The sequence below is a fragment of the Varroa jacobsoni genome, unplaced genomic scaffold (assembly GCF_002532875.2).
Source record: "Varroa jacobsoni isolate VJ856 unplaced genomic scaffold, vjacob_1.0 scaffold_832, whole genome shotgun sequence".
In the NCBI taxonomy this organism is placed as follows: Eukaryota; Metazoa; Arthropoda; class Arachnida; order Mesostigmata; family Varroidae; genus Varroa; species Varroa jacobsoni.
The window spans coordinates 151,174-159,162 of NW_019213734.1; positions in this window are offsets into that span (position 1 = coordinate 151,174).

Here is a 7,989-nt window from a genome sequence, read left to right on the forward strand (position 1 = left end):
TCCTCAGTTGTGTTTGTACCGTTACTACGCGTTGTGTCATTAACGTAATTACTACCGCAGTTATTTTAATAATTGTCCATTTATTCTGCCTTCGAGGTAGTGGTAGAAGCCGAAAAGCAAGTGGTGGCAATTCTATGAAACAGATACAAACTAAATTTTCATTTTGGATACTGCTTATTACCACACAGTCTTCTTTTCCCTCTAATTTTTTTCCATTTCCAAATATAATACATTTAATACACACGTATATAGGCGGATCCATCCACGAAATTATATTATGCATTACTGTATTGACCTATGGGTACGCGTCTATCTTCAACATAAAAGGAGTCGAAGCGCTTCGTCACTTCAAAGGATGATTGGATATCATTATGCCGAGCATCATTTCTCTATGTCGTGCTGTGCGGAAGCTTGTCCATACAGGTGAAAATCAAAGGTCGACACCCAGAAACTCCGACGTCGTGCTCCATCCAGGATCACATAGAGGCTGCAATTATGGTGATATAATAATAAGGCTCGTTTAATCAACATTCAATATATGTGTGTTTATTAGGTGCACTATGATAAAGATGAATTGCCATCATGCAAAATTGGGCCTGCACGTCAACGTATATACCAAGTAAGTGGGCGTACGTGAATGTAACGCGCTCAAATCTGCGATGTTAACCCCACAATCATTGTCGACAACAGCTTCCTTACCTTATCAACAGTAAATCTTACAGGTATCTGTATGTACCGTTACATATCTGAAACAGTTAACATATGCATGATTGGTAAATCAGTATGTGGAAAAAGGAGTTGTGCATAAGCTTGCCATCGACCTGCTTCGCATAGGTATTCATACAGTTGTAATACCATGATGCATGTGCACGTTTGCCTGTGAAAACCTTGAACTCGTCCAACGAAAAAATCCTGGCGTCTCGTTTATTTATTCTGTTAGAAAGAAAAGACATCAGATTGCCTGGCTTTTCTTCGGGTTCTTATTTTGTCTCAATCTCCAGTGGTGGTTCACGTCCGAAAGTTTGGCTGTGGCTAGCGATGCGTTCATAAGGGCAGCAACTCTGTAGCGGGACAGCCATATTACCATTAGTTTCTGGTGTTGCCAGTCGTATGGTCTTGTCGCGACGCATTGCGGAGCCCAGCTCAGGAGTTAAGTCGTCGCATACGAGTGACCTACACCGCTTCCCTTTGCCGCCACTGTCGCCGCGTCGTCGTTCCCATCCCGTGACGCGCTCCCCTCCAACATTGCACATATGCAATTTTTCTGACACGGAAAGAGATGGAGGGGCGCTCTTTTCTAGTTCCATTTTGCAGTTCGCGCATGAGTAAAACATTTTTTGAAATACGGACCTACATAGTAAGAAACCGGCAGACGGGCAGGCCTGACCGACGCAAAGCATGGTCAGGGACGCCAGCTGTTGCGAGTGTACCAGCTACTAGTTCTAGTCGTCATAGGAAAATTCATACAGAGGAAAATTGTGGTTTCGAGTGTGAGTGATAAACGGAAGAGTTCTCTGCGCTGTGATTGGAGCTGACAGAATAATGCGTCAGGTACAATCACGCGACAGAATCTGGGTTATGTCAAGAGTTCGCAAATGCACGGCTGTAATAGGAGCAGCAGACATGCTGATTGAGCACTAACAAGGCCCTGCCCGACCGATCCTTGTTTATTCCACCGACTGCTCGTGCACTCTAACGTAGTGTCGGAAATAGTAGGCTTCTCAGAACATGAGCTGAAATAGGCCGCATAAGGGATTGATGCTGTTGTTGCTACTGGAGGACCGCACGTTTGTTGACAGTGGTTCGTGCCTCCATCCAAGCATTTACGCGGATGAATAGATGTCGAAGAAATGGATGAATTATATAGCCGCAAAGGAATCCACATAAAGCGAGCGAAAATTGTGATCTATTATATGATACTAACTGCATTGGGTGTATAGGTTCATAAGTTTCTAACCTACTGTTGTTTTCAGCACAATGTACTTACAGTACCATTGTTTACTAGTTTCCCTGTTCTAAGGAAACACCATTAACGTGCACTACCGTACGTGTTAGGCGGTAGCGTCTAGGAAGACGTGAGCCCTTTAAAATAATCCACTCATGACACGCAGTCATCTATTCACATGAAAGTACTTGCACTGACAATCAAGACATTCGGTGCTATAGGTTCGAATTCGGGCGTAGACACTGTTTTATGGTTAAGAGCCAGATGTCTGATACAATGCCTTGCGGCATAGCCGGACATAAAACTCGAAAAACCAAAACAATGTCGCACGTTTATACTCTACATCTTAACGGAGACTAACATTTGGATAAACTTTTTATATACGCCAAAAAGAAAGATGAAAAATACTGCTTTCATGAGCGTATTTTATCAATATAGCTGTCATATACTTCGATCTTTGCTTTGATTCGAAAGTTAAACTATTTGCAAGTTACTGGGGCAATTTTTATTTTGTGGTAATCGGATAAAAGTTTTAAAACTACAGAAGATACACAAAGGATAATAGGAGGAGTCTGTCTGGACTATTTCAAATTCTTCAATAGCCTCAAGAAGACTTGCGAAACCGAAGATTATCGATTTGACTAACCGAGAACTTTTATAACCTTGGTAGCGAGGATTTACCCGAAGCGCAGGCACGGGCCAATGGCCAACCTCCACTCATATCACCAACAGGAGACCTCTAGTATTATTATTATTATTATGCTGATTTAGCGGTATTGTTTTAAAAAGAATTGGTCTTTCTCAAGAAGCAGACGTGGTGGATAAACATGTACCGGTTATGACAAACAATTCCAATTCGTTTCTAAAATCCTGTGTATAAATGATTCAAAGTATTATATATCATTGACGCTCTATTATATTATAATAGCACTCGTTTTACAGCGTTGGTTGCAATATGTGCGATATGAATTGTACCCTCATGATTTTCATGAAGATTAGGCTGAAATGTTCTACGTTCATCCTATTGAACAAAAAAAAAGTTTCGGAAGGAAATATACATATATATGATGGACGAGTGTTTGGAATATTTTGTGTTCATCTCTGGAAAACTATTGAAGCCGGAGTAATGTGACAGGAAAACCGTGGAAGGCTGCTTTTTTCTTCATTGCTTATGCTAAAAGAACTGCTGTGGTTGCAAGTACTGTTAATATTTAACTTCTCTGAATCAGCAAACAGCCTTGTACTGTTAAAAGAGAAAATCACAACGAGCAAGGGCTTGTTTTGAATATAGACAAAGCGATATATACAACCGGTCTGGGATTAGTAATACCGCAGTAATGATGATGAAAACAATTTTGTTTTTATTCTAATACGGGACAAACCATCAAGAAATCAGACATTCTTTCCGTTCTTGACTGCGTATGTAAGGCATGTGTAGCGCAAAATGCTGAGTTCCTGCCGTAGCTTAATGGATAAGCTATTTGTTTGCTAATCTTAGATGATGTTGAGGCCTAAATTCGAAAGACACACCTCGTTTTGTGCTGAAAGCAAGACTCTTGTAACATGCCCAACGACGATGGCGGACGTGAAATCTGAAAGAACATACAGGATATTGAAGATAACCTAAATTTGCTGAGTAAATTAGTACACTACCGAATTGTTGCATTTTCAAGATTATTATTATTATTATAGAGTTACAAATCTTCCTAAGTCATTCAACAACTATATATTATACTACAATTATTATAAACGAAAGGACTTGGGTCATAAATATTGTGTGAACTGCATTTGCCCTTATAGTTTGGAGTGAGTGGAACGTTCTGAACGTTTTTTAGTCGTATATCATACGTATTTTACTTTACTAAAGGAGATATTTACATGATTTATCATATGCAACAGTGAACCTAGTTGGGTACGTCTTTCTACAAAGTATGTGCATATACACGAGTAGCATCGTACAACATCGAGCGCAAGTCCATATTCTGCAATGCACCTTCTGTTCAGCGAACGAGAGGCGTCTCTGACCGTTAATGTCCGCTACAAAATGTCATTAATTATTTTAACGAAGTGGATTGGAAAACTAGTTGAAAGCGGATGAAAGGAAAAACAAGGTTTTAGTCTGATTATATAAGAATCTATCTCATTTTTATTTTTTTAGGACACAAGCTTGCCCTGGCTTATCTATCTGAGCTTTGCTGATCAAGCGCTTTGGCAATTGGGATACGGGTTCAATGAACGAGGTTTACGATTTGTACCGATGTAACCGATAGGTTAATTCCTCGCAGAAGTAACGTTCTTTTTGAAGAAACAGGTTGTTCCCAATAAGTTCTCACGGAAAAAATTACATATTCCTAGCGACAAAAACGGTATCGATTCAGTGTGCCTTAGCAAATATTGATGGTCACCGGGCAACTGGTAGTGTCACAAGGGACCTAACTTGTGTCCAGTCAAGTTAAAATAGCTTTACGTACCTCCAATGGCACCTCAGAGGACATAGGTACTATTCCATAGGAGACATTCTACTCAGCCGTATTTGTAATAACACAGATCGGATTATTCAGAAATTTGGGCGGTCGGTGCAGACAGTGGGATGGAAAGGCAAGGGAACGTGTTGGCGTGATTTTTAGATCCCTATTTTATAGCGCAGTCGTAACGACTCGATGAACAGAGGTTGGTATCAAACAGTCTGTCCTTTCTAACGACTTTCTCCAGTTCAGATCTGATTGTTTCAGAATAGGGAAAATATGATCCTAAATTAAGCTATATGTTATAACAGCGAGGTTGTGGTCACAGCTTAATGACTTTTTAATAAAATGCACAAAAAATCTGCGAGATTCGCCAAATCACAATAGCACTAATAATTTTTACCAGTATACAGCACGCGGCACATCATAAATAAAATTTCTCATAGTAAACTAAGCGTAACGTGTCTGTTTTGTAGGTGAGAAGGTGCGTTTACAGTTTGGCCTATTCTGGCAGTCAATCTTGCATACTCTCATCTATCCGACGCGGTAGAAGTTTCCACAGCATTTCCATACGCCCGATGTTAAAGTAAGTAAAACTCTCATACGAGATCAGAGTAACGTGAACTTTTATTTTTAGAGCGCGGCCATCGACAACTGTCAATGAATCGAAATACTTAGATTATTATAATTACAATAATATTAATTATTTTAGTTATTATGCACTTATGCCTACCCTATTATTTATCAACGATTTTATTCAAACGCGCTGTATAATATCTATATTTTTTGCCTTTTAGCCGGTAGCAAAACAGTAGCATACGTAATTCATTCTACACGGCCATTTTACCCGGTAGGCGCAGTAATCCAGCTAAGGTAACATTGCATGTTTACATACTTCCAGACAAAAATTCACTCAATTGCTCAGTTAGTATATACTTCATTTCCAGGCGCAACATTGACTGCGTTTCCCCGATCACGAAACAAAAGAAGGAATAACTGATTGAAAGAACAGAAAATAGTTAAGAACTTCTTCGGATCGTTTGTTTTGCAAAATTGGATAGTTTAGTAAAAAATCTAAAATATTTGTTAACATAAATCGCTTTTTCTAACCTCTCCGTTATAGCACTTTCTTATTGAACGAAACTGAACGTTGATTCAGATACCTCAGGTGAGCAAGATATGTGCCCTCTAAAGGCTGTTGCATGCATAGTTGACGGTAAGTGCGAAGCTGCGTCGGAAGATACAACGAAGGACCAGGCCGAAGTAGGTGATGGATTCGACTAGCTGAGTCGCTTTGCTCGAGACCGACGCCAGAACACGATAACTGTACAAATCTCGTATTCTTCTCTTTGCTCTGTTGCTATTGCCTGCTTACTATGCTTTGAAGCCGAAAAGAACAAACGTTGACTATCCATTGGACAGGTAGAGGACACAACCAACCCCTGAGTGGAGTTAATTTCTATTGAACCACAAGCAACTTTTGTTACTTAGTACAAACGCCATCGATCGGTGACGTTAGTCGTACTGTTGATAGAGACAATGCTTTTATTAATACTGTTCCACCGCTGATCGTCTGGTGGTAATGCTTTTGCGCAATTTTTGCACAGCAATTATCTTCTAAATATCTTCGTTATTCGTTTAACAAAGCAGATTAGGCCGAAATAAAGGCATACAAGTACGCTAAACGTGTGCATGCGATCTTCAGTTTAACAATATGTTTTATACGCAATATAACTTGCCCTGCGAAGACAATCAATTTTGCCTTTTACTCAGTCAACCGATATCATATAATGCCACCTTTTCCGAGTCAACCGCACGCAGCTGTTAATACTGCGTTTCCAGCAGCGTTCACTAGGCTTACGCTATCGATAGTGTTATGTAGTGTTGGTGGGCAAACGAAAACGATACGTTGCTCTATATACGTACGCAGGGTTTCGCAAAAGCGTCATTATTCTGACGCGGTTGCAGTGATTGGACTCTCAGTACGTGATGTGAATACATTATAGATTTTTAGATTGTGGTTTGATGAGCTCCTGTTCTAGTATAAGCGTCTACCGATGATACCATATCAAAAGGCATCTCGCTGTAGAAAATGAAAGACCAAATGCTCAGTACCTAAATAGTTTGCCATTTGTGTACATTTACATCTAAATGGTCTTTCACATTACTACTTCACTAACACATACGGGCGCCCGTTTCAGCCGGCTCAAGAAGGGAAAGCTACCTAAAGAAGTGGCATATACATAGTTGCTCCATTGTTTCAAGTTACCGGATTAATTAATGCAATAAGAGGAAACGGATCACGTAGTTGGTTAATTGAGGAATAGAATTTCGCTTGTGGGTCTTCAGAAGCTGTCTTCGCCGAGTCCCTTACACAACGTTTGATTGTACAGCATGGTAGAAGAATTTACAATCTGTTTAGTACAATGTTTTCTTTGGGTGCTTCTGGTGTACATATATACATGACATTCTGCTTGAGCAGGCACATCAAGTTTCAGTTCGAAAATAGGGTCGCTGGGTTCGAATCCGAGATGTAATGTATTCGTAAAATGCGTAAAATCGAATCCCGCTGCAATGGCACTTCGAAAGCAACAGAAGGTAATATTAGGTTTCCGGTGTACAGACACCCACGACGAACCTACTGTTGTCCAGTATGATGGATTACATAATTTAGATTTGAAGCGAAGTGAAGTTGCGAATGCAAATAGACGTCATACTTATTTTTCAATCAAGCCCCTTCTGAATATAAACAAAAAAAAATTAGTACTGTCTATACTGCACCCCTGGATTGGTGGAGTGATTCAACAATGTGAGGTTGCATGGGGGTATTTGTTGTCCTTATTAGCGGCAGCTGTAATTTGACAATCAAGGCTTGACAGAGATTTATCACATCAGCATCTAGATATACCGTCATGATCCACTTTCTGCTTTAGGCGCATTGTCGGAAAGGCAGCTTATAATTTCCGTAGTTTCGGTCCGGCAATTCTATAGCTGCCGCTAGACTGAAAACACTCAAACAGAGATTTTGAGCTTTGTTTCCTATGGGTCCATACTATTCGGTGTAGATAAGGATCAGCGCATACGGATTTGACGTGCCTATAACAATTGTCAACTGCGAAACAGATAAGATACAAAAGAATATACGACGTCAGATTGTCATACGGCAAATTTGGCTAGGTCTGTGTTACGAGTATCCAGTAAGAGACCACATCAGAATTGAAAAGTCAATATTTTTTGTGTGTAAAATGCCAAAATAGTTTTTGATATGCCCTTATTAAATTACACATGCAGATTTGCCGTTAGCACCAAAAGCAAATTACGACCATTTATTACTTACAATACGGCTAGCTACTTTTTTAGGTTGTACAAACTACTTATATTAGTAACGTGGCCCGTCACTTAGCGTTCCTGGTCTCAATTTTTCTCACGGCCCTTACCAGAACATGGTTTTGGTTTGTCTATCGTGATTTTTCTTCTAATCTTTAAATCTCCTATTAAATGCCCAAAAAAGATGAAATCGTACCTATAAAATTTACAATTAAACTTTTTGGTTGATTTTTTCTCTCCTTATTTTCAAAT